The sequence below is a fragment of the Chrysemys picta genome, chromosome 9 (assembly GCF_011386835.1).
Source record: "Chrysemys picta bellii isolate R12L10 chromosome 9, ASM1138683v2, whole genome shotgun sequence".
NCBI lineage: Eukaryota > Metazoa > Chordata > Testudines > Emydidae > Chrysemys > Chrysemys picta.
In genome coordinates, this window is record NC_088799.1 from 5,259,540 (window position 1) to 5,286,026 (window position 26,487).

The 26,487-nt window shown below is 59.4% G+C and overlaps 2 protein-coding genes across 3 annotated transcripts in view; both read left to right on the top strand.

The window, feature by feature from the left end:
• Positions 1-20,768: 20,768 nt before the first annotated feature.
• FYTTD1 (forty-two-three domain containing 1) overlaps positions 20,769-26,487 on the top strand; it is a 208,279-nt gene continuing 202,560 nt past the window's right edge. Inside the window, exon 1 of the mRNA XM_065557585.1 lies at positions 20,769-21,417. The gene's annotated coding sequence lies outside the window, so the exon portion shown is untranslated. The remainder of the gene's footprint in view (positions 21,418-26,487) is intronic.
• The window catches only part of TNK2 (tyrosine kinase non receptor 2), an 82,301-nt gene continuing 77,230 nt past the window's right edge, over positions 21,417-26,487 (top strand). For both annotated transcript variants that reach the window (XM_042843906.2, XM_042843907.2), the window contains exon 1: positions 21,417-22,260. The gene's annotated coding sequence lies outside the window, so the exon portion shown is untranslated. The remainder of the gene's footprint in view (positions 22,261-26,487) is intronic.

Genomic DNA, 26,487 nt, shown 5'->3' on the forward strand with positions numbered 1-26,487 from the left:
CTATGTGTCTGACAATTTTATTCTTTACTATTGTTTCAACTAATTTTCCTAGTACCGACGTTAGACTTACTGGTCTGTAATTGCCGGGATCACCTCTAGAGCCGTTTTAAAATATTGGTGTTACATTAGCTATCTTCCAGTCATTGGGTACAGAAGCCGATTTAAAGGACAGGTTGCAAACCCTAGTTAATAGTTCCGCAACTTCACATTTGAGTTCTTTGAGAACTCTTGAGTGAATGCCATCTGGTCCCGGTGACTTGTTAATGTTAAGTTTATTAATTAATTCCAAAACCTCCTTCACCGCTCCACAAAGGGTAGTGAGCATGCAACAGCCGTTGTAATCTGAGCAGATTCCCCAAGCACGTTAGACAAATTCACTGGTAAAGATACAACATTAGAAGAAGTGTATTAACTACAGAAAGAGATTGTAAGTGATAAGTGTTGGTTATATAAGAAATAAAAATAAAACCGCAGTCTAAACTCTACAGACTAAGCAAGATTTGAATCAAGCAGTTTCTCACCCCACTAGATGTTCCAGGCAGTCTACAGTTTTTATTACACAGGTTGAATTTCCTTCTCGGCCTGGGGCCAGTCTTCCCAGTGTTCTTGTTGCCTCCTTCAGCATAAGTGGGGGAGGAGAGAGGCCCAGTGGTGATGTCATTGAACTTTCTCTCACATGTTACTGTGACATCTTATGAACTTCCACATACTTTTGACAGTTGAGCTCACAATTAGGGGAAATGTCCAGGCCAAAACCTCTCCGAGAACTCAAGTTACTGGAAGGCAAATAACCTCACTCCTTTACAAAACCGACTGAGGACTCTGCCAGATTTGATTGGTGCAGCCCATAAGCATGTTCTCATGCTAAACATGACTCACATCCGCAACGTGAGCACTTCGCTGTGGCCATTGCTGTCCTGCCTTCCGGCATTTTGTTCTCCAAAGTTCATTGACTGTCATGATTGTTCCTCACCTTACCAGTATTGATCACTGTGGCTGAGTGGAGCTTCTCTGCCCTGCAAAAAAACTGAAACCCTTTCTCAGGACGATGACAGCCCAAGAACGTTTACACAATGCATGCTTTCGTATGCGCATAAACCGACTGCGGATGGACTGAAGCGCTCTGAAATTGCAAAGGAATTCTTTTCAGCTAAGGACGGGTACATCCACTTTTTGGGAACATTTTAAGACCAGGTTTCTTTTCTTGTGTGACTGGTTACTCTCACCAACACAAGCTGGTCCAAGATCTCCCCTCACCCACTTTATCGCTCTGGTTTCTCCATTGTCGTTGTGTGTCACCAAATTTGTCCTCATTTTAGTAAAAAGGTCCTACCGTACACAAAGCATGCGAGTTTGAGGAGCGGTTTGGTGTGGGGGGGTGTCCTGTATAGAAATACATGGGTCTTGAGGGGCATAGGGGCTCAGCGTAGTACAGTGCTTAGTATGTTTAGGTTTCAATAGGCACCTTCAAAGCCAGATTCCCCTGGAGGAGCCTGCCGTGGTACAAGCCTCTAGAAACCTAGGCACCCACTTTGGTTTTGGGTGGGAAGGGCAGGTGGAGGGGCAAGAGCTGGTGGTGGGCCCTCCCCCCAGACTTGTCTACACTAGGAGATGTTGCCAGTGTAGCTATATCTGCAACACTGCTAGTGTGAGCAGTTATCAGTATGCAAGGGCTTACACTGGCATAAGCTATACCAGTATAACTGTGTCCACACTAGGGCTTTTCCTAGCATAACTGTTGGTAGAAAATCACAAGCCTAGCCATCATAGCTATGTTGGTAAAACTTCAAGTGTGGCCAAGGCCGGAGGGGTAACCTAGAGGCCGTGGTGAAATGGTGTAGGTGACGTGAAGCCCAGGTGCTGCACTAGTATATTGGTTCCCCAGGGGTGCGCTGGGTTCTGCTAGCTGCCTGGCAGGAATTCCTCCATGTGGCAAACCTGTTTCTGGTCTTGGTACAACATCTGCCTGCTCTGTACCAACTTCGCGCGCTACTTGTGCCATGTGAGCACGGGCACGCTCTAAGTGGGTTTAATCAGTGGCCGGCGGCAGACCCGTGACGGTGGTGATGCTAGCCAAACCTCAGCATTTAACAATCCGCTTGATCTCCAGCAGAAGTTCCCAGAGGTGCAGTCCACGCCCCGCTGATGGGCTCTGGGCTTGTCGTGTGGTGGCGGCGGCTTGGTTGCAAAATACATCGCTGATTACCCTTCTGTCTAAGCCGTGGTGTAGTCACCATGGGGACTGTGTACGGGAACGGAAGGGGAGTCAGCCTCGGGTGGGCCACGCCGTGAACGTTAGTGCCACTGGTTCTGGTGTAGGCTGCCCCTGAATGCTGCAGCTTTTGGGAAAGAGCTCTGTTAAGCCAGAGGGACAGTCGTCTTCTCTGAGCCTTAGTTAACACAGCGCCAGCTCTTGGCAGAAGGTGCTGCGCCATCAAGCTCCCAGCTCCGCTTCACACAGGCACGCGAGTGCTGGTCTCACCTGCTTCAGAGTAGCAGCCGTGTTAGTCTCACCTGCGCGGCTTGTCCATGGAGCAGGCAGGAGCAGGGGCTAACCTCCTGGTTGCAATGTCCATGCAGGTTTCGGAGTAGCAGCCGTGTTAGTCTGTGTCCGCAAAAAGAACAGGAGTCCTTGTGGCACCTTAGAGACTGACACATTTATTTGATCATAAGCTTTCGTGGGCTACAGCCCATTTCATCGGATGCATAGAATGGAACATATAGTGAGGAGATATATATACACATACAGAGAACATGAAAAGGTGGGAGTTGCCCTACCAACTCTAAGAGGTTAACTAATTAAGATGAGCTATTATCAGCAGGAGGAAAAAAAACTTTTGTAGTGAGAATCAAGATGGCCCATTTCAGAGAGTTTGACAAGAAGGTGTGAGGATACTTAACATGGGGAAATAGATTCAATGTGTGTAATGGCTCAGCCACTCCCATTGTCTATGCAGTTGCTTAACCACCACCACCCCTCGGCCCAAGAGGTATGTTCGGGTTTCTGCAAGCCAATTACTTAACAGTTTCATGCTGTTCTTTGAGTGTGTGAAGCGCACTTATTAGCTAACCGTTTTAAGGCCTTAGGTGGGTGGACAGCATCCAGAGCAGATGAGGTAATATTAGCAATCTGTGTTCCTGATGAATGGAGTCTGGTTGCATGCTCCCAAGGTCTTGTTCACTGAAGCCAGCCAACACCCCCAGTTTGAGTTCAAAAATAAAATAGAGGCAAAAGTCAAATATTGGAGAACAGGCCCCCGGGGGCTTTCAGCTAAGCCATCGACACCCATTTTCAATGGCTTTTAACTCTTGTGAAGTCTTTGAAATGATTGGTTGCTGTGAGAGGCTCACCTGGCCAGGGGCAGGATGACTAACGCACATTCTATTTGAGTAGCTTCTTGCTGGAGCTAGTGCATGTCACGTACACAGCTGAAAAGCCTCTGGGGGAAAGGTTGGAACGTGATTAGAGCATGTCTGTCGAAGCCAAGCCCCGTTGTCAACGGAAGAGGGAGGGAAGCTACAAAGCCCGTTGAAAGTTTGCATGAAAACTGGACAGCGGCCTGCATATTAATTGGCTTTGTACTCGGTTCTAGGGCGGTCGTGCCAACTGAGATTGACGCTCCATGGTGGTAGGCACTCTACATCGAGCTGGGGGTGGGTGAGAGACTCACCCTGGAGATAAGACAGACCAAGAGGGAAGAGAGGACGTGGTAGCCACGTTTCACAGCTAGGGAAGTGAGGGACTAAGCAGCTTGTCCAAGATCACACAGGCACTCTGAGAGCCCAGCCCCTTGGCCACAAGATCATCCTTCCTCTTGTGAAGAGGGCAAATCTAGAACTATATGCCCAGTGCTGTTAGTTCCCGTGTTCATATACCAGGCAGGCAGTCCCTGTCGTATCTAACCATAGCAGACCAGGAAGGCTGAGACAGGTCCTCTCCAAAATAACAGGACAGGAAATGGCCCTGCAGGTACATAAGAACGGCCGTACTGGGTCAGACCAAAGATCCATCTAGCCCAGTGTCCTGTCTTCTGATAGTGGCCAATGGCAGGTGCCCCAGAGGGAATGAACAGAACAGGGAATCATCAAGTGATCCATCCCGTCGCCCATTCCCAGCCTCTGGCAATCACAGGCTAGGGACACTCACAGCATAGGGTTGCATCCAGGGCCGGCTCTAGGATTTTTGCCGCCCAAAGCAAACACAATTTTGGCCGCCCCCCCGTTCTTTAATTACCCCACCCCCGGCCCCGCCTCAACTCCGCCCCTTCCCCAAATCCCCAGCCCTGCCTCCTCCCCCCAGGCTCTCAAGCCTAGGAGGGAGGGAGGGGGAGAAGCGGCACCGCGCCGCGGCCGCTCGGGATCTCCCCCTCCCTCCCAGGTTTGAGAGCCTGGGAGGGAGGGCGAGTAGCGGCGCGAATCAGCTGTTTCGCGCGCCCTGGCAGCAGCAGCGGTGGTGAGCTAGGGCGGCCGGGGCACATTTTTAGGGGCGGCATTCTGGCGCCGGCCATGCCGCCCCTAAAAATGTGCCGCCCCAAGCACCAGCTTGTTTTGCTGGTGCCTAGAGCCGGCCCTGGTTGCATCCCTGACCAATTTGGCTAATAGCCATTGATGGACCTGTGGTCCATGAATTTATCTAATTCTTTTTTGAACCCATTATAATTTGGACCTTCACAACATCCCCTGGCAAGGAGTTCCACAGGCTGTCTGTGCATCGTGTGAAGTACTTCCTTTTTTTAAAAACCTGCTGCCTATTAATTTCATTGGGTGACCCTGGTTCTTGTGTTATGAGAAGGAGTAAATAACACTTCCTTATTTACTTTCTCCACACCAGTCACGATCTTATAGACCTCTCTCATATCCCCCCTTAGTTGTCTCTTTTCCAAGTTTTAATCTCTTCTCATACCCCTAATCATTTTTGTTGCCCTTCTCTGCAACTTTTCCAGTTCTAATACATCTTTTTCGAGATGGGGTGGCCAGACCTGCCTGCAGTATTCAAGTTGTGGGCATACCATGGAGGCTAGGTAATGCTAGGAGTTCTTCACTACCCACGAAAGGGGCACACGGATCCCATGGTACAGAGAGAGAAAGGAAAAGGGCCACGCCACCCGCAGCCTGATGTCACCATGTGGGGCTTCTCCCCGCCTGGACATGGGTAACTCAGTGCTGGGCCAGTGCGTGGAGTTGGAGCTGCAGCAATGGAGGTGGGGTACCAGCCCCAAGGAGCTCACATGCTGAGGGCTTCACTCTGCCTCTGGCACAGAGAGCAGCAGGCCAGGTGGGGATGCTCTGTACCTTGGTACGGCGGAGAGCTGGCTGGGGGCAAGGCACCATGCCTGGAGGGGCCTTACCTTTGAACAGCAGAGTGCCAGCGGGGCACCTGGGGACGAACTGCCAGCCGAGCTGCAGGACCTGCCCTACCTGTAGAACAGGTGTGACTAGTCTCTGTCCTCACACCCCCACGGGACAGCCAGAGCTGGGAGAGGTGCCTGGGGAGCTGTGGCTCGGGGCCGTACCCAATCCCAAAACACACAGGTGCACGCTCCCTTTGCCCGGTCCTGTCCTCGCACACAAGGCAACCACTTGTTCCTGCTGTGCTGGGTATAAGGCCAGCCAGGCTCTTACATGGAATCCCTGCTTAGCCCTCACACCGTCCTGGCCCTTTCCAGACCCCGCCACACACACCCATCTCCCCGCAGAGCGCTGCCACTAGAACCGGGGCGCCTCTCACTTCTCCCATCCCCCCTCTCCCAGGGAGCGGCTTCCACGCCCTCTGTGAGGGGCGAACCAGCAGCCTGCGGGTGGCGGTAGTGCCCCATTCCCTGATGGAGGAAGCGGGCTCTGAGGTGTCCCCTGCCGAGTCACGGGGCTGGAGGCCCCCTCGCCCAGGGAGGGGAAGAAGCGGCAGGGGACAGAGATGCCAGAGGGCAGTCGCTGGGCTGCTACCAGCTCGTCTAGGGACCTGCAGCTCCCTGGGCAGGGCCTTGGCCTGATGGCGGCCAGGCTGGTGGCACCTGGGCCTTGAATCACTTCATGCGGGCGCGTTGTTAAAACAGCTGGAGGGGGCCTGAATTCCTGACTGAGCGAAGTGAGGCCGGACCCTCGACGCGAGGGGGTTTCTCGGCCTGTCCCTCTGCGCCTGTATCACGAACGCTTCTGCACCCTGCCGCCACGCCGCTCCAAAACGACCTGCCCCAGGGCTCCCAGCTCAGCCTCGGAAACCCAGCCCAGGAGGGCTGCCTGGACACGCTCTGTCCTCAGGTGGTTCTGTCACCCCGCTGCTTGGACCCCAGCTGCAGCCACGTCTAGACCCTCTGGCCTTCTTCACCTGTAACTAGCCCCACACACCACAGCTCTATGACAGCGGCTATCGCTGGGGGCTGGGGGGGCGTGAGCCCCCTCTGGCCCCTTGGCCCAGCCTTTCAGCCTCCTTTGAGATGACTGGTGCATGCTGGGCATTGACTAGGGCTCCCAGCCGCTACAAATAAATACAGATAGGGCGTGATATTGATTAATAACCCATCACCCAAACGATCTGTCTAATTTATCCCCCCACCCCGCAACGTAGCCCCAGTCGTGTTAGTATCGCAGCTCTCCTGGAGCAAAGGTAGAGAGGCGCTGTCTGCAGCGGTATTGCATGGCGCGGTTCTGCTCATCCCTGCAGGGTGAGGGGTTTGCTCTGCCTGCAGCCAGGTGGGTTTGGGCTGGTCCTCCCAACGGCTCGGGTCGCTCTGCTCGAGGCAGGCGTTTTGGGGCAGCGGGTGGTACATACCTAGCCTCGCAAACAGCCCCGGCTGGCTGGCAGCGCAGCCCCGTTCGCAGGCGCCCGTCAGCGTTGTAAAGGGCCGAGGTTATAAAGGTGGCATTATTGATCATGCCCGTGTAGGCTGCAGCCGAGACATGCCAGGCTGGGTTCGAGAGGCGGCTGAGTCACCGCAAGTGGGGAGCAGGGGAACGTTTCCGACACGTCCTAGCCGGGTCTGCTCTGGGACTCCCGCCAGAGAATGACCGACCCTGTAGGGTCCTGGCTGGGTCCCGAGGCTGAGCCTCCCACATCGCACCATCCCCGGGGCGCAGCCGTAGTGCAGTCTGAATGAGAGCCAACACGCAGCATGAGGCCTGGGGCCCGCGGCCTGCCCGAGGAGACCTGCTGAGCTGCGGGGTGCACGGCGCGGGGTCTGGGCGAGGAGACCTGCTGAGCTGCGGGGTACACGGCGCGGGGTCTGGGCGAGGAGACCTGCTGAGCTGCGGGGTGCACGGCGCGGGGTCTGGGCGAGGAGACCTGCTGAGCTGCGGGGTGCACGGCGCGGCGTCTGGGCGAGGAAGCCCTCAGGGGCATGGGGAGCCAGGCAGCCTCTGCCACTCAGGAGATGCTGTGTGGTGCTGAGCAAGTCCTGAAGAGCCCCCCCCCACCCACACACACTGCATGTTCTGGACTCCCCATGAGACCGCTGACCCGGACCCCCTTTCGCAGCCTGCTGGCCTCACTTCTCGCCCAGCCTGCCAGGGAGCCGTGGCCAGCGCTGGGGCGACAAGACGGAGACGTCGGCCCAGCAGACAGAGCCCCGCGAGGGCCAGGGCGGCTGCGGGAGCCTTTGGCAGGCTGGGCCGGGTCTGCGCTGTAACCGAGCAGGCTGGGGGAACGCTAACTCCCCATCAGGATCCTAGCGTTTCGGGGGGAGGGGTTGGTAACGACGGGCCCGATCCTGCTCTCCTCCACACACAGACTGTGGGGGCGCTGCAGGGCCATGCCCCACACCCTGAGCAGGAGGCAAAAGAAAGCTCCTGTTTCCACCCTCCAGAAATTTCACAAACAGCATTAAAACCCGGCTCACAATCCCACTGGCTGCATTAGCCCCATGGCTGAGGACCTCGCCCGCTGTGGCCCCAGGGTGAAAGCTGGCAGGCTGTGTGGTGCTGACACCCGTCGGCTTCACCCTCCGGTGACCAGCGTTGGGTCACGGGGCCCAGGCAGCTCCTTACATTGGGGCCCTGAGACTCCAGAGGCAGGTGTCTAACCTAGGAGTGGATTGAGCTCTCACACAGCTCAGACTGAATGCCCTGCGTCCCCTGCCAGCGAGCTCTAGGCTGGGCTCTCGGCCATCCCAGCATGCTCTGGGCTGTGATCTGTGCCATCCCAGCATGCTCTGGGCTGTGATCTGTGCCATCCCAGCATGCTCTGGGCTGGGCTCTCGGCCGTCCCAGCATGCTCTGGGCTGTGATCTGTGCCATCCCCGCATGCTCTAGGCTGGGCTCTCGGCCGTCCCAGCATGCTCTGGGCTGTGATCTGTGCCATCCCCGCATGCTCTGGGCTGGGCTCTTTGCCGCATGGGGTGGAAGGCGCTGTTCCCGTGTCCCAGCGGCACTCTCATGGGGACGCACCCCGAGGCCGCGCTCAGCCATGCTTCCAGGACCACGCGTGGCATTGCCACTCGCCAGCTCTGGCCGTGTTCTCGCAGTGATGGGATTGGGCTGGGCTGGAGCCCATCTGGCCACTGCACAAGAAGCTGCAGCCCACTGATACATCTGAGCTGAGCAATCAATCGGAGCTGCTGTTGGAGGAGCACTCTCTCTCTCTCTCTCCACCCCCCCATAGCACCCCGTATTTGCAGGAGGGTGGGGGGAGCGAGGAGCCCAGCACCCAGGGTGGCCCTGCCCCCTCACCGTCTCCTGTGAGCAATGGGGACAGGACGTGGACTCTGCTTCCCTGGCCTGGGAAGGGGCAGAGGAGGATGAAGAACCCCAGGGGCTGCCCCCGTCCCCAGCCTGGAAGTGGAAGGGGACCCCACTGCAGCCACCTCTTCCCCAGGCTTTGGAGAGAGGAGTGAAGAGCCCCAAGCGGCCAGACAGCTGAACTGATGAGGGGGCTGGGGAGGGCAGCCGTGGGGTGAACAGAGCCACAGTCTCCCAGCTCCAGCCCCTCCCCACAGACCAGCTCACCGCTGAGCAGTGCTGCAGCGCCTGGTGACGGGAAGAGGCCTGCGGTGCAGGGTGCTCAGCCTGACACCGCTCACCAGCGCAGCATCCCCTGGGGGAACTGCCAGTCTTTGGGTCAGGCCCTGGAACCTGCTGGCATGGCCTGCAGACTCTCAGGAATTTCTCCTGCAACCAAGCCAGCCCCCTCCCTGCATGCCACAGCGGCGCAGAAGGATCTGCTCCTCTCAGGGCCTTTGGGGCCTGATCCCAAGCTGACTGGACTCAGTGGAAAGACTTGGCCCTGCTGTGCACAATGCCTGGATCCAGGGATGTGCCCCATTCCAAATCCCCAGCCCTCTAATCCCTTGAAGTGCCGAACTCTGCTCTGCCATGCCAGTGTGAATCCGGAGTGACTAGGCTGCAATGGGTGGAGTTACTCCTGATTTACCCTGGGCTAACAAGAGCGGCGGAGTCTTGTGGCTTTGAGAAGTGGGTTGGAACAGTAGGCTGTCTCTGTCATTTGTAAGAGGTTTCCTGGTCCTGCATGCAGGCTAGAGGGCAATCAGTCAGTCTGCAGCCAGCTGACCTGGGGTAAAGATGGGGTGAGTTGTGACTCTCTGTTTCAGGGAGCAGTCTGCTTTGTCTCTCTCTGTTTTTAGTTCTTGTGTGTTAACATTCTGAATTCTAGGAAATAAAGTCATGGTATGTTGCAGCCTTCCAGCAAGAGTAGTTATGTTTTTATCTAACATGTGTACACGCTGTGAAACATAGCAAGTCTGGCCCGACATCTTCCAGCTGCCAGTTGGAACCAACTCTGGCGGTTGACTGCAAAGGCGGAGGGGAAGCGCTTGGGAGGGATTTGTCCTGGCTCCAACTGCCTGGCAGGAGTTAACGAGCGTGCCAGGCAGGCAGCAGTGGGTGGCTCCTGAGTGCTTTGTTATGCTCTTCAGGTGAAGGCTCGGGCTTGGTCCCAACAGCTCCCTGTTGATCTGCCACTGGATAAGGTTGCACTCTAGGCAGCCGTCCCTGCAGGTGCAATCAGCCCTGCCCGTCTCCAGGCTGCTCCCACCTCCAGCCCCTCGGGCTAGCGGAAGAGTGGGCAGCCCCGACCTGTGGGCACCCCATGCAGAGACTGAGCCCATCTCTTTTCTCTAGCTCTCTCCTGTTCTCTCTCTCTCAGTAGTGCCAGCAGCAACAGGAACAGATGCTGGGCCACATTCTCAGCGGGGGCGAAGCGCCAATGAAGAGAGGCTGATTGACACTGGCTGCGGATCTGGTCCTTGGTGGGCGTGGGTGTGGCAAGCAGCCATGGCATGTAGGGAGGATGGGGGTCCAGAGCTGGGGATGGGTTGGGGGGTTGGAAAGGTCCTGCTGTCAGGGCCCTGCCTGCCTGCTCCACCCCAGCATCACCAGCCCCTAGTGGCCACAACAGCGCCTCACCATGGCTACCAGCCCAGCATCCATGCTAAGCAAAGGGGCGCACGCCCAGGAACGAACGGCCCTCCCTCTAGCTGCCCCTGCCTCTGGGCAGCCTCTGCCGCACCATACCAAAGGCAGGGAGGAACAGTCCCAACAAGCAGGGACTGAGGGGGGCGGAGGAGACTCAGCGCCAAGGGGGATGTGTCTGTGAGGGAGACACAGCAAGAGAATGGCGGCGCTTGTGTTCAGCCTGTCTCTCGAGGTCAGGATCGGTCTCTGCAGCCATCCTCTAGGCACCCATCCCTGTAGCCTAGGGCAGTGGTTTCCAGCCTTTTTTCATGGGCGGACCCCTTTGGAAATCTGTTGTCTGTCTACATAGCTGAATTTGGATCAGTCTAAAGACAGAACAGGAGTACTTGTGGCACCTTAGAGACTAACAAATTTATTAGAGCATAAGCTTTCGTGGACTACAGCCCACTTCTTCGGATGCATACGAAAGCTTATGCTCTAATAAATTTGTTAGTCTCTAAGGTGCCACAAGTACTCCTGTTCTTTTTGCGGATACAGACTAACACGGCTGCTACTCTGAAACCTGCCTAAAGACAGAATTCAGCTGGTAACGTTGCATGTGCAGGACAAGGCATTTGACGCAGCGTCAGAAAGGGCGCTAAATGGTTGGCTTCTATGGTACGGCCAACACTTCGGGGTTTGGCCTGCAGGTGGGGGTGTGCGCGTACTTTTCATTGCTCGGATAAACAGAATGTCTTTTCTGGGACCTGAAACTTTTATTTGCACAGTCACCTGTAGCGGACCCTTTAGACATCGTCTGCGGACCCCGGGTTGAAAACCACAGGCCTACTAGTGTGCCTCTCTGTCTATCCATCCCCACCCCCATCCATCCTCATACACCCCCCCCACCCACCCATCCCTCCATCCCCCACCAAACACATCCCCTCTATCCAGCAATCCCTCCCCATCCATAACCACTCCCACCCCCATCCACCCCCTCTACCCACCTATCCCCCCATCCACCTCCAAACACATCCCCTCTATCCAGCCATCCCTCCCCATCCATAACCACTCCCACCCCATCCATCCCCATACACACACCCCTACCGACTCATCCCCCATCCACCCCCAAACACATCCCCTCTATCCAGCCATCCCTCCCCATCCATAACCCACCCCCATCCATCCCCGTACCCACCCATCCCCTATCCACCCCCAAACACATCACCTCTATCCAGCCATCCCTCCCCATCCATAACCACTCCCACCCCCATCCACCCCCTCTACGCACCCATCCCCCATCCACCCCCAAACACATCCCCTCTATCCAGCCATCCCCCCCATCCATAACCACTTCCACCCCCATCCATCCCCGTACCCACCCTTCTGCCCACCCATTCCCCCATCCACCCCAAACACATCCCCTCTATCCAGCAATCCCTCCCCATCCATAACCATTCCCACCCCCATCCATCCCCATACACACACCCCTAACCACCCATCCCCCCATCCCCCACCAAACACATCCCCGCTATCCAGCCATCCCTCCCCATCCATAACCACTTCCATCCCCGTACCCACCCCTCTACCCACACATTACCCCATCCACCCCAAACACATCCCCTCTATCCAGCAATCCCTCCCCATCCATAACCATTCCCACCCCTATCCATCCCCATACACACACCCCTAACCACCCATCCCCCCATCCCCCACCAAACACATCCCCTCTATCCAGCCATCTCTCCCCATCCATAACCACTTCCACCCCAATCCATCCCTGTACACACCCCTCTACCCACCCACGTCCCATCCCCCCCAAACACATCCCCTCTATCCAGCCATCCCTCCCCATCCACAACCACTCCCACCCCCATCCATCCCCATACACCCCCCCACCCACTCATCCCCACCCTCATCCCCCCCCAAACACATCCCCTCTATCCAGCCATCCACCCCATCCATCCCATACACACCCCTCTACCCACCCATCCGCCATCCACCCCCAAACACATCCCCTCTATCCAGCAATCCCTCCCCATCCATAACCACTCCCACCCCATCCATCCCCATTCACCTCCTCTACCCACCCATCCCCCATCCCCCCCCAAACACATCCCCTCTATCCAGCCATCCCTCCCCATCCATAAGCACTCCCACCCCATCCATCCCCATACACACCCCTCTACCCACCCATCTCCCATCCACCCCCAAACACATCCCCTCTATCCAGCAATCCCTCCCCATCCATAACCACTCCCACCCCCTTCCATCCCCATACACACACCCCTACCCACTCATCCCCCATCCACCCCCAAACACATCCCCTCTATCCAGCCATCCCTCCCCATCCATCCCATACACACACCCCTACCCACCCATCCCCCATCCACCCCCAAACACATCCCCTCTATCCAGCAATCCCTCCCCATCCATAACCACTCCCACCCCCATCCATCCCCATCCACCTCCTCTACCCACCCATCCCCCATCCCCCCCAAACACATCCCCTCTATCCAGCAATCCCTCCCCATCCATAACCACTCCCACCCCCATTCATCCCCATACACACACCCCTACCCACTCATCCCCCATCCACCCCAAACACATCCCCTCTATCCAGCCATCCCTCCCCATCCATAACCACTCCCACCCCCATTCATCCCCATACACACACCCCTACCCACTCATCCCCCATCCACCCCAAACACATCCCCTCTATCCAGCCATCCCTCCCCATCCATAACCACTCCCACCCCCATCCATCGCCATACACACACCCCTACCCACCCATCCCCTATCCACCCCCAAACACATCCCCTCTATCCAGCCATCCCTCCCCATCCATAACCACTCACACCCCATCCATCCCCATGCACCCCACCCACCCACTCATCCCCACCCTCATCCCCCCCAAACACATCCCCTCTATCCAGCCATCCCCCCCATCCATCCCATACACACCCCTCTACCCACCCATCCCCCATCCACTCCCAAACACATCCCCTCTATCCAGCCATCCCTCCCCATCCATAACCACTCCCACCCCATCCATCCCCATACACCCCACCCACCCACTCATCCCCACCCTCATCCCCCCCAAACACATCCCCTCTATCCAGCCATCCCCCCCATCCATCCCCATACACACCCCTCTACCCACCCATCCCCCCCCAAACACATCCCCTCTATCCAGCCATCCCTCCCCATCCATAAGCACTCCCACCCCATCCATCCCCATACACACCCCTCTACCCACCCATCCCCCATCCACCCCCAAACACATCCCCTCTATCCAGCCATCCCTCCCCATCCATAACCACTCCCACCCCATCCATCCCCATACACACCCCTCTACCCACCCATTCCCCCATCCCCCCCCAAACACATCCCCTCTATCCAGCAATCCCTCCCCATCCATAACCACTCCCACCCCCATCCATCCCCATACACACACCCCTACCCACTCATCCCCCATCCACCCCCAAACACATCCCCTCTATCCAGCCATCCCTCCCATCCATCCCATACACACCCCTCTACCCACCCATCCCCCATCCACCCCCTAACACATCCCCTCTATCCAGCCATCCCTCCCCATCAATAACCACTCCCACCCCCATCCATCCCCATACACACACCCATACCCACCCATCCCCCATCCACCCCCAAACACATCTCCTCTATCCAGCCATCCCCCCATCCATCCCCATACACACCCCTCTACCCACCCATCCCCCATCCCCCCCAAACACATCCCCTCTATCCAGCCATTCCTCCCCATCCATAAGCACTCCCACCCCATCCATCCCCATACACACCCATCTACCCACCCATCCCCCATCCCCCCCAAACACATCCCCTCTGTCCAGCAATCCCTCCCCATCCATAACCACTCCCACCCCCATCCATCCCCATACACACACCCCTACCCACCCATCCCCCATCCATCCCCAAACACATCCCCTCTATCCAGCCATCCCTCCCCATCCATAAGCACTCCCACCCCCATCCATCCCCATACACACACCCCTACCCACCCATCCCCCATCCACCCCCAAACACATCCCCTCTATCCAGCCATCCCCCCCATCCATCCCCGTACCCACCCCTCTACCCACCCATCCCCCCATCCACCCCAAACACATCCCTTCTATCCAGCCATCCTTCCCCATCCATAAGCACTCCCACCCCATCCATCCCCATACACACCCATCTACCCACCCATCCCCCATCCCCCCCAAACACATCCCCTCTGTCCAGCAATCCCTCCCCATCCATAACCACTCCCACCCCAATCCATCCCCATACACACACCCCTACCCACTCATCCCCCATCCACCCCCAAACACATCCCCTCTATCCAGCCATCCCTCCCATCGATCCCATACACACCCCTCTACCCACCCATCCCCCATCCACCCCCAAATACATCCCCTCTATCCAGCCATCCCTCCCCATCCATCCCATACACACCCCTCTTCCCACCCATCCCCCCATCCACCCCAAACACATCCCCTCTATCCAGCCATCCCTCCCCATCCATAACCACTCCCACCCCCATCCATCCCCATACACCTCCTCTACCCACTCATCCCCCCATCCACCCCCAAACACATCCCTTCTATCCAGCCATCCTTCCCCATCCATAAGCACTCCCACCCCATCCATCCCCATACACACCCATCTACCCACCCATCCCCCATCCCCCCCAAACACATCCCCTCTGTCCAGCAATCCCTCCCCATCCATAACCACTCCCACCCCAATCCATCCCCATACACACACCCCTACCCACTCATCCCCCATCCACCCCCAAACACATCCCCTCTATCCAGCCATCCCTCCCATCGATCCCACACACACCCCTCTACCCACCCATCCCCCATCCACCCCCAAACACATCCCCTCTATCCAGCCATCCCTCCCCATCCATCCCATACACACCCCTCTACCCACCCATCCCCCATCCACTCCCAAACACATCCCCTCTATCCAGGCATCCCTCCCCATCCATGACCACTCCCACCCCCATCCATCCCCATACACACACCCATACCCACCCATCCCCCATCCACCCCCAAACACATCCCCTCTATCCAGCCATCCCCCCCATCCATCCCCATACACACCCCTCTACCAACCCATCCCCCATCCCCCCCCAAACACATCCCCTCTATCCAGCCATCCCTCCCCATCCATAAGCACTCCCACCCCATCCATCCCCATACACACCCCTCTACCCACCCATCCCCCATCCCCCCCAAACACATCCCCTCTGTCCAGCAATCCCTCCCCATCCATAACCACTCCCACCCCCATCCATCCCCATACACACACCCCTACCCACCCATCCCCCATCCATCCCCAAACACATCCCCTCTATCCAGCCATCCCTCCCCATCCATAACCACTCCCACCCCCATCCATCCCCATATACACACCCCTACCCACCCATCCCCCATCCACCCCCAAACACATCCCCTCTGTCCAGCAATCCCTCCCCATCCATCCCATACACACCCCTCTACCCACCCATCCCCCATCCACCCCCAAACACATCCCCTCTATCCAGCCATCCCTCCCCATCCATAACCACTCCCACCCCCATCCATCCCCATACACACACCCCTACCCACCCATCCCCCATCCACCCCCAAACACATCCCCTCTATCCAGCCATCCCCCCCATCCATCCCCGTACCCACCCCTCTACCCACCCATCCCCCCATCCACCCCAAACACATTCCCTCTATCCAGCCATCCCTCCCCATCCATAACCACTCCCACCCCATCCATCCCCATACACCTCCTCTACCCACTCATCCCCCCATCCACCCCCAAACACATCCCTTCTATCCAGCCATCCTTCCCCATCCATAAGCACTCCCACCCCATCCATCCCCATACACACCCATCTACCCACCCATCCCCCATCCCCCCCAAACACATCCCCTCTGTCCAGCAATCCCTCCCCATCCATAACCACTCCCACCCCCATCCATCCCCATACACACACCCCTACCCACTCATCCCCCATCCACCCCCAAACACATCCCCTCTATCCAGCCATCCCCCCATCCATAACCACTCCCACCCCCATCCATCCCCATACACCTCCTCTACCCACTCATCCCCCCATCCACCCCCAAACAGATCCCCTCTATCCAGCCATCCCTCCCCATCCATAACCACTCCCACCCCATCCATCCCCATACACACACCCCTACCCACTCATACCCATCCACCCCCAAACACATCCCCTCTATCCAGCCATCCCTCCCCATCCATAACCACTCCCACCCCATCCATCCCCATTCACCTCCTCTACCACACCATCCCCCATCCCCCCCCCAAACACATCCCCTCTATCCAGCCATCCCTCCCCATCCATAACCACTCCCACCCCCATCCATCCCCATACACACACCCCTACCCACCCATCCCCCATCCACCCCCAAACACATCCCCTCTATCCAGCCATCCCTCCCCATCCATAACCACTCCCACCCCCATCCATCCCCATACACACACCCCCTACCCACCCATCCCCCATCCACCCCCAAACACATCCCCTCTATCCAGCCATCCCCCCCATCCATAACCACTCCCACCCCCATCCATCCCCATACACCCCACCCACCCACTCATCCCCACCCTCATCCCCCCCAAACACATCCCCTCTATCCAGCCATCCCTCCCCATCCATAAGCACTCCCACCCCATCCATCCCCATACACACCCCTCTACCCACCCATCCCCCATCCACCCCCAAACACATCCCCTCTATCCAGCCATCCCTCCCCATCCATAAGCACTCCCACCCCATCCATCCCCATACACACCCCTCTACCCACCCATTCCCCCATCCCCCCCAAACACATCCCCTCTATCCAGCAATCCCTCCCCATCCATAACCACTCCCACCCCCATCCATCCCCATACAAACACCCCTACCCACTCATCCCCCATCCACCCCAAACACATCCCCTCTATCCAGCCATCCCTCCCCATCCATAACCACTCCCACCCCCATCCATCCCCATACACCCTCCTCTACCCACTCATCCCCCCATCCACCCCCAAACACATCCCTTCTATCCAGCCATCCTTCCCCATCCATAAGCACTCCCACCCCATCCATCCCCATACACACCCCATCTACCCACCCATCCCCCATCCCCCCCAAACACATCCCCTCTGTCCAGCAATCCCTCCCCATCCATAACCACTCCCACCCCCATCCATCCCCATACACACACCCCTACCCACTCATCCCCCATCCACCCCAAACACATCCCCTCTATCCAGCCATCCCTCCCCATCCATAAGCACTCCCACCCCATCCATCCCCATACACACCCCTCTACCCACCCATTCCCCCATCCCCCCCAAACACATCCCCTCTATCCAGCAATCCCTCCCCATCCAGAACCACTCCCACCCACATCCATCCCATCCACACACCCCTACCCACTCATCCCCCATCCACCCCAAACACATCCCCTCTATCCAGCCATCCTCCCCATCCATAACCACTCCCACCCCCATCCACCCCCTCTACGCACCCATCCCCCATCCACCCCCAAACACATCCCCTCTATCCAGCCATCCCTCCCCATCCATAAGCACTCCCACCCCATCCATCCCCATACACACCCCTCTACCCACCCATTCCCCCATCCCCCCCAAACACATCCCCTCTATCCAGCAATCCCTCCCCATCCATAACCACTCCCACCCCCATCCATCCCCATACACACACCCCTACCCACTCATCCCCCATCCACCCCAAACACATCCCCTCTATCCAGCCATCCCTCCCCATCCATAACCACTCCCACCCCCATCCATCCCCATACACACACCCCTCTACCCACCCATCCCCCATCCACCCCCAAACACATCCCCTCTATCCAGCCATCCCTCCCCATCCATAACCACTGCCACCCCCATCCATCCCCATCCACACACCCCTACCCACCCATCCCCATCCACCCCCAAACACATCCCCTCTATCCAGCCATCCCTCCCCATCCATAACCCACCCCCATCCATCCCCGTACCCACCCATCCCCTATCCACCCCCAAACACATCCCCTCTATCCAGCCATCCCTCCCCATCCATAACCACTCCCACCCCCATCCACCCCCTCTATGCACCCATCCCCCATCCACCCCCAAACACATCCCCTCTATCCAGCCATCCCTCCCCATCCATAACCACTCCCATCCCATCCATCCCCCATACACCCCACCCCACCCACTCATCCCCCCCTCATTCCCCCCAACACATCCCCTCTGTCCAGCCATCCACCCCATCCATCCCATACACACCCCTCTACCCACCCATCCCCCATCCACCCCCAAACACATCCCCTCTATCCAGCCATCCCCCCCATCCATCCCCGTACCCACCCCTCTACCCACCCATCCCCCCATCCACCCCAAACACATCCCCTCTATCCAGCCATCCCCCCCATCCATCCCCGTACCCACCCCTCTACCCACCCATCCCCCATCCACCCCCAAACACATCCCCTCTATCCAGCAATCCCTCCCCATCCATAACCACTCCCACCCCCATCCATCCCCATACACCCCTCTACCCACCCATCCCCCCATCCACCCCCAAACACATCCCCTCTATCCATCCATCCCCCCATCCATCGCCATACACACACCCCTACCCACCCATCCCCATCCCCCCCCAAACACATCCCCTCTATCCAGCCATCCCCCCATCCATAACCACTCCCACCCCCATCCATCCCCATACACACCCCTCTACCCACCCATCCCCCATCCACCCCAAACACATCCCCTCTATCCAGCCATCCCCCCCATCCATAACCACTCCCACCCCATCCACCCGCCGCAGGCCTCTCGCCCCGTTACCCTTCGCTGCCCAGGGCTCGCGGCAACCGGGCGCCGCCCCCGCGGCTCGGCCCCGCGGGCCGGGCGCGCTCCTCGAGCTCGGGGCCTGCCCCTTTAAGCGCGGGCCCGTGGGCCGGGCGCGCGCAGGCCGAGGGGGTCGGAGCCACCGCCGCCGCCTGCGAGCGGGGACTGGAGGCTGCGGAGCGCCCGGCCCGGGGCGGCCGAGCAGGGGCAGCGGTGGGAGGAGCAGGGGAGCCCCAGGGGGGCAGTGGTGAAGTGGGGGAGCCCCAGGGGGCAGCGGCAGGGGGCGGGCGAGCCCCAGGGGGGCAGTGGTGAAGTAGGGGAGCCCCAGGGGGTGGGGGAACCCCAGGGGGGCAGTGGTGAAGTAGGGGAGCCCAGGGGGTGGGGGAGCCCCCAGGGGGGCAGTGGTGAAGTAGGGGAGCCCCAGAGGGTGGGGGAGCCCCAGGGGGCCAGTGGTGAAGTAGGGGAGCCCCAGAGGGTGGGGGAGCCCCAGGGGGGGCAGTGGTGAAGTAGGGGAGCCCCAGGGGGTGGGGGAGCCCAGGGGGCCAGTGGTGAAGTAGGGGAGCCCCAGAGGGTGGGGGAGCCCCAGGGGGGCAGTGGTGAAGTAGGGGAGCCCCAGGGGGTGGGGGAGCCCAGGGGGGCAGTGGTGAAGTAGGGGAGCCCCAGGGGGTGGGGGAACCCCAGGGGGGCAGTGGTGAAGTTGGGCAGCCCCAGGGGGTGGGGGAGCCCCAGGGGGGCAGTGGTGAAGTAGGGGAGCCCCGGGGGGGAGCTCCACGGGGACAGGGGGTGGGGGAACCCCAGGGGGCAGGGGAAGTTTGAGGGGGCAGGGGGTGGGCGGCAGGGGGAGTCAGGAGCACAACAGCTGAGCCATCAGGGGGCAGGGGGTGCGCGCAGGGGAGCAGCGGCACTGTCAGGAGTTGGGGCTGGGGTGGGGCGTTCAGGAGTCTGGGGGTCTGAGCCTGGCCGTGCAGGAGTCAGGGCTGAGCCCAGGGTTGCAGGAGTCAGGGGTGATTCTGGGCCTGCGGGAACAGTATCAGGCGGCTGGAGAGGCCAGGCCAGGGGTGCGGGAGCAGCGGGCGGCTGGAGAAGCCAGGCCAGGGGTGCGGGAGCAGTGGGTGGCCAGAGAGGTGAAGCCAGGAGTGTGGGAACAGTGGGTGGCAGTGGGGACAAGACCAGTAGTGCAGGAGCAGTCGGTGACCAGAGAGTCAAGGCCAGGGGTGCGGGAGCAGCGGGCGGCTGGAGAGGCCAGGCCAGGGGTGCGGGAGCAGCGGGCGGCTGGAGAGGCCAGGCCAGGGGTGCAGGAGCAGCGGGCGGCTGGAGAAGCCAGGCCAGGGGTGCAGGAGCAGCGGGCGGCTGGAGAAGCCAGGCCAGGGGTGCAGGAGCAGCGGGCGGCTGGAGAGGCCAGGCCAGGGCTGTGGGAGCAGTCAGTGACCAGAGAATCTAGGCCGGGGGAGCGGGATCAGCGGGTAGCCGTGGGAAAGAGGCCGGGGGTGCGGGAGCAGCGGGTGGCAGTGGGAGTGAGACAGGGGGTGCGGGAGAAGCGGGTGGCACTGAGAGAGAGGCCGGTGGTAGGAGGGGTGAGGCCAGGGCTGCGGGTGGCCAGAGGGACGAGGCCGGGAGCACGAGCACGGGTGGCAGCGAGGGTGAAGCCAGGAGTGCGGGTTCGGGTGCCAGGGGGGGTGAGTCTGGGGTTACAGGAGGAGCATCTGGTAGAAGAGGGGAGCCTGGGAGTAGAGCAGCAACCTCAGGAGGAGGGAACAGTGAGCTCAGGGGTGCAGGAGCAGGGTCTGGCCCTGGGAGCCCCCCAGGAGCAGGGTCTGGCCCTGGGAGCCCCCCAGGAGCAGGGGGTGGCCCTGGGAGCCCCCCAGGAGTGGGGAGAGGGCCCGAGGGTGCAGCACCAGCCTGAAGGGGAAGGGGAGGCGAGCCCAGGAGTGCAGGGGGGCCAGCAGGGAGAGCAGCACCAGCAGGAGAAAGGAGGGTTTGTCAGGGGCCTGCAGGAGAAAGGGGGCCTGAGGCCGGGCGTGCAGGAGGAGGCGCTCAGGCTGGGTGTGCAGGAGGAGACGCTCAGGCCTGGGGTGCAAGAGCAGTCTCGGGAGCCAGAGTGGCTGAGCCCAGGTGTGCAGGAAGCCGGGGGGACCCTGGGTGTGCAGCAGCTGCAGCGCAGGGAGGGGAGGCGGCGAGCAGCACAGGTGTAGGGCGTGAGAGGAGTGAGCCCAGGAGCCTAGCACGGTCTCCGGCCCAGACCCTTAGCAGAGGTACCAGCACCAGCTGGTGAACCCAGGAGGGTGGCCTCAGCGCTGGCACCGCCGCTAGCCGGGGGGCGCAACACCACCCTCATCCCGTGAGCGTGGCAGTGCAGCGCCATCACTGGAAGTCAGCAGGAGAAGATGGGGGTGAGCCCAGCAGCGCCATCCCTTGCCAGCGAGCCTGGAGCAGCCTGAGCAGCGCCTATAGGAGTGAGCCTGGAGGGGCGAATCCTGGAGCGTCGTGGCCGTGACACCGGCGCCCGTCTGGGTGGCCGGGAGTATAGCAGCAACACCACCACCCTCATCATTCATGCACTGAGCCTGGGCACCAAACAGCACCGCCCCATTGCTACAGTGAGCTTTGCACTGTAAAGCCGCATGCAGTGAGCCTGGTCATGTACGCCAGCAACCGCTGGAGCCTGCAGTGACTCTGGCAACATGTAGCAGCAGCATTTTACTAGCTTGGAGTATAGCAGAAGCAGTGACGCCTGGCAGCATGCAGTGAGCCAGGCAGTGTCCAGCTGCAGTACTGTGCAGTGAACCTGGCAGCATCCACACAGCAGCATCGCTACCAGCTTGGCCTTCCTGGAATATAAGAGCAGCACCTTTCCCATGCAGTGAGCCTGGCAGTTGGTACCCTCTCCAGCCTGGCAGCTTGCAAGTGCAGCAGCAGAGGAAGGAGGTGATCCTGTGGGTACAGTGGCAACGCCATCGCCAGCCCAGTGAGAGATGGTGGGGAGCTTGGAGGGCAGGAACTGGAGGTAGAAACTGACAGGTAAAGGGGGGTGCTGAAAACCTGTGTCCCCACAAATCTGCAGCGCTTTCCCTTGTGTGTTGTCATCGCCTGGCCCAGGGCAGCTTGTGGAAGGGGAGCGTGTGCTCATGGGAAGTGTCTGGGTTAGTTTTCAGCTTAGGCAAATAACCGCGTAATGAATGGCTGGTGTGTCTGTGTGCAGCACTCGCCTGTGCTGGAGACAGTCAGGACAGCTCATCTGTGTGTCATAGGCCCCATACTACTGAATTCTTCTTTGGTTTGGGCAACAAGGAGCAGTTGAAGTCCTGCTTCTGTGGAGTTTTGATACTGTGGCGTGCAGCACAGTGACCCCTGGAGTGTGTTTCCTTTCAGACAAGGTTTCCTGTAGGTTCCCTCGTAGTCGGTTTCCCTTGTTTGAGGGGAAATGGGCAGAGCTTGGTTTTTCTCCCAGTTCTTGTGAGCGGAAGGTGTTGGCCTGCAGACTGGAGCTGCCGAGGTGGAAAGGGCTCAACAAGAAAGATGCCCAGGGCTGTCACGGTCTGGGCACTGAACGACACCCATATTCGTGGGCAGGCAGAGTAGCCACAAGGACACACTGACGCCCCTCGCAGGATGGGCCCTTGGTGAGAATAAATACTATGCGGTTGCGAGCTGCTCTATCACCGCATCCCTCCCTTGCATGCGCATGCAAACTGCTGCATCTGTGCCATATCCATGCAGGAAACCTGCAGCCGGTGTCCTTCGTCCTGCCCGACGCTCCTGTCCAAAGCTCGGGAAGGCTACCAGGCACCGAGCCTGCTGGCATGAAACGTGATGGGCCACTGACCAGGCCTCATTGGGAAGCTCAGTCCCCCTCCCACTCCTGTTCACCATCCCTGGGGCAGGAGAGGGTGCTGAGATTCCTCTCGGGGGGCTGATCCAGATCCCTTCTTGAGGGTCCCTCTTTCCTAGCAGCCCCTGGCTAGTGGCTGTTTGACAAATCTGAAATCCTCCCAGCCCCACACTGGCAGCTAGAAGGGGGAGGAGAGGCCTCTCAATCCCAGCCAGGCTGTGCTGAGCCACCTCTGGCCTCTGTTGCTAAGGCCCTTCTCCCCTGTGGCTACAGCAACTCCAGTGCCTGCATCTGCTGCTCAGTGCCCAGCAGCCACCTGAATTGGCTGGGATTTGTGCAACGTCACGGCTGCCCTGGGGGTTCTGCACAGCAGGTGCAAAACTGACTGGAGTTGGGTTAATGTCACGCTGCCTCTGCTTGGCAAAGCTCTGCGCTGCACTGGAGCTGTCGGTCTGCAGACTCAGGCAGACGATGCTGCATCAGGCTCGGATCTGGGCCATGCTGGGGTGGCGTCCTCTGCCATAGAGGCTAGAGACCCTTTCAAAAATCAAAACTTAAATTCTGCTGAAACTGGTAGCTGGGCCTTCCTGCTTCCCCAGGACAAGCCACCGGCTGAGCGGTCAGGGGGGTTGCTGGGGGAGAGGATGTTGTGTAGGAAGCTGCTCTGGGGCACTTGTGTTGGTTGCAGTCTCAGAGAAAGGGTGAATCCCAGCCCAGACTGAATTGCCTTTGGCACCAGTGTGTGACTCCCTTGACTTCTCAGATCCTTGGGGCCATGTTGTGCAGATAGACGGGGTGATTCTGCCCTGCAGATGCGTCCCCCCATGTCTAGCTCCACTGTCTCCCCAGTGCTCTCTGAGCCCGTTGGACAAAACCCTTCCTCTGTGGTAGGGAGAGGCCCTGCTGCTTTCCCTGGGCACTGCTCTATGGGCAGCCAGGTGGGGCATGCCTCCTCTTCCCGGTGGCTATCGAGCCTCCAGCTGTCTCCCTGAAGTGCCCCCTGAGGACTCTCAAATAGCCTGTCCCCAGGGCTGGAATAACAGGAGTAGCCAGCCCACCTGAGCGCTGGGGGTCTCAAAGGCGTTCGGGGGCTGGCTGTGCCTTGCAGAGGGAGCTGGGTCAGAATGGCAGGAGAGGGGCCTTGTTCCCACCTCCAGAAGGTGCAGAGCAGAATTTCAAAGAGACGCGATGAGCATTCCCAAAGCAGAATTTCTTTGCCTCTCTTCTCCTGTTCCTACTAATCCGTCCGCTGATTGGGCCATGCTGGGACAGTGATGCAGGCCTGGCTTCCTGCTTCCCTTTTACCAGCTCCGAACGTTTCTCCTCTGACTGGGTTGGCAGATCCCCTAAGTGTTGGGGGACTTGGGACTCCTGGGTTCCCTCCCCAGCTCTGCCGCTAGCTGGGGCAAGTCCTTGACCTGCTCAGAGGTTCAGCTCACTCACCTGTGAAACAGGGATTATCATTCCTGCCACTTTGGTGTGTGCAGATGGCACACACAGGGCAAGCGTTAATGACGTATAATGACCGTGCCCGCACCACCTGGCTGGCGGAGTGGCTGGAACATGACAGAAGCAGACAGCCAGGGGGCTGATGATTGTCACGGTGGTGCTGGCTGCAGGGTTGGGCTCGGATCTGCTCCCTGGAGCTCAGGGGTGTTCAGACCTGCACTTGTGGTGGGGCCAGTCCCACTCGGGTGCCTCAGATCTGGGTTAATCTCCCCTGCAGGACTCTGCTTTTCCCACTTGCTTCCAAGAGGTCATTATTCTTATCACGCCAGTGCTGGGACTGAAAATACCGTGGGCTGCACCTCCAGCATCCCGGCTGTGAGCAGCCTCTCCTGGCTGGCTCAGCCCTCCCTCCCCTCAGCTCCCACACGGGCACTGCTCAGCTCCCACTGAAATTGTGGACCCCAGCCTGTGTGGTGTTGGCCGGGGCAGTGGCTGAGGCTGCCAGTGGGGGGCTGTTGGTAGTGTAGACAGCTGCCTGCTAGGAACAGCTGGAGACTAGCTTGCTCCACAGAGGGGGTTGGGCGGCCGGAGCTGCTAGTCTGGGCTGCATTCAGTTCAGCACCAGGCTCTGTGACCTGGTACTGATCCCTCGAGCTGCCCAGGCCTCGCTATCCTGGGTCTCGATAGCCAGTGCTTCAGGCCGAGCCTGGGGAGCGGGCTCTGGGCGCACGGTAAGGCGGGCAGGGGATTGTGGGTAAGGCTCCGGGGATGGCGCGCTGCTTGTCTCTGTGATTTCCCCTCTGTGTGGCTCCTCGGCAGCTGGCAGCTCTGTGGCTGTGCCCAGGGTGCTGCGTGTGGGTGTTGGGCCGAGTGACTCAGTCTGCGAGCGGAAACCCCGCGAGGGCTTCGCCCGTCCTGGGCAAGGCAGCTGGGTCCCCAGGCCTGCGTCTGCACACCAGCGTGCGGGGGCTGGACCAGGAGAGCCAGACACCCAGAACATTCCACCAGCGGGACGGCTCTAAGCCAAGCAAAGGCCGGCTGCACCCGTGTGGCCGCTCCCAGCCCATAGTTGTGAGCCCCTGCAGTGGAGAACAGCTCCCACAGCAGGGCCATAAATCCTCGCCTGCCACCAGGCTGTGTTAGCTGCCAGGTGGGGTGCTGCTCTGGCTGGCTCTCGCCAGGGTCCTTCTCCCGCAGGAGCCCTCGGGGGGGGGGGGGGGGGGAGGGGAGACTCGCTCACTGGCTCTGAGGTGCCCTGTGGCAGGCACCATGCCTCAGGTGAGACGGCAGCCCCCTCTGCTAATGGGGATCCAACCAGGATGCTCCATTCTGCATCCCTCCATGTCCCCCTCCAGCTTCACTGGGAGGAGCTATTTGTTTCCCATTATGAACTGCTGCACACTGGTAAACAGCTGCTGCGTTCCACCCCAGAGGTGGTTGCATGTCTGTGGTGAGTGAAGCAATTTGTAGCGTGTACAGCATGTTGGAGTCTGGCTGGGAGGGGGCCGTACAGACTTTGTTCTCTCCTGTAGAGTGGAGGAGTCCAGCGGGGAGAGGGAAGGATGGAGGGGGCGCTCCTTGGCTGTGTTGCATTCTCCTGCCTGGTTCTCTTGACTTTGCTGGCAATTAACTGTGCTCTTGCAGGGTTCTTGGCCTCTTCCCTAGTAGGATCGCCTTCCCATGCAGCTGGGACCTCACCGGGGCTTGCTCCCGGTCAGCCTGGGAAGGGCAGGGTGGCTGAGATCCCCTGCAATGAACTGGTGAGAGAGAGAGACTGTCCGTGTCCATGTCCACTGCTGGCCTGCCCCGCCCCATCCTGCTCCTGCAGGACTCCTTGTGAGGAAGGGAAACTTCTGTGCACTGGGGTGGGAGCAGGGTCTCTGCGGGCCCCACGGGCAGCAGTCCTGCAGCTGTGCTCAAGCACTGTGCCCTGCACGACAGGTTGGCTGAGCTCTTGATTTCCAGTC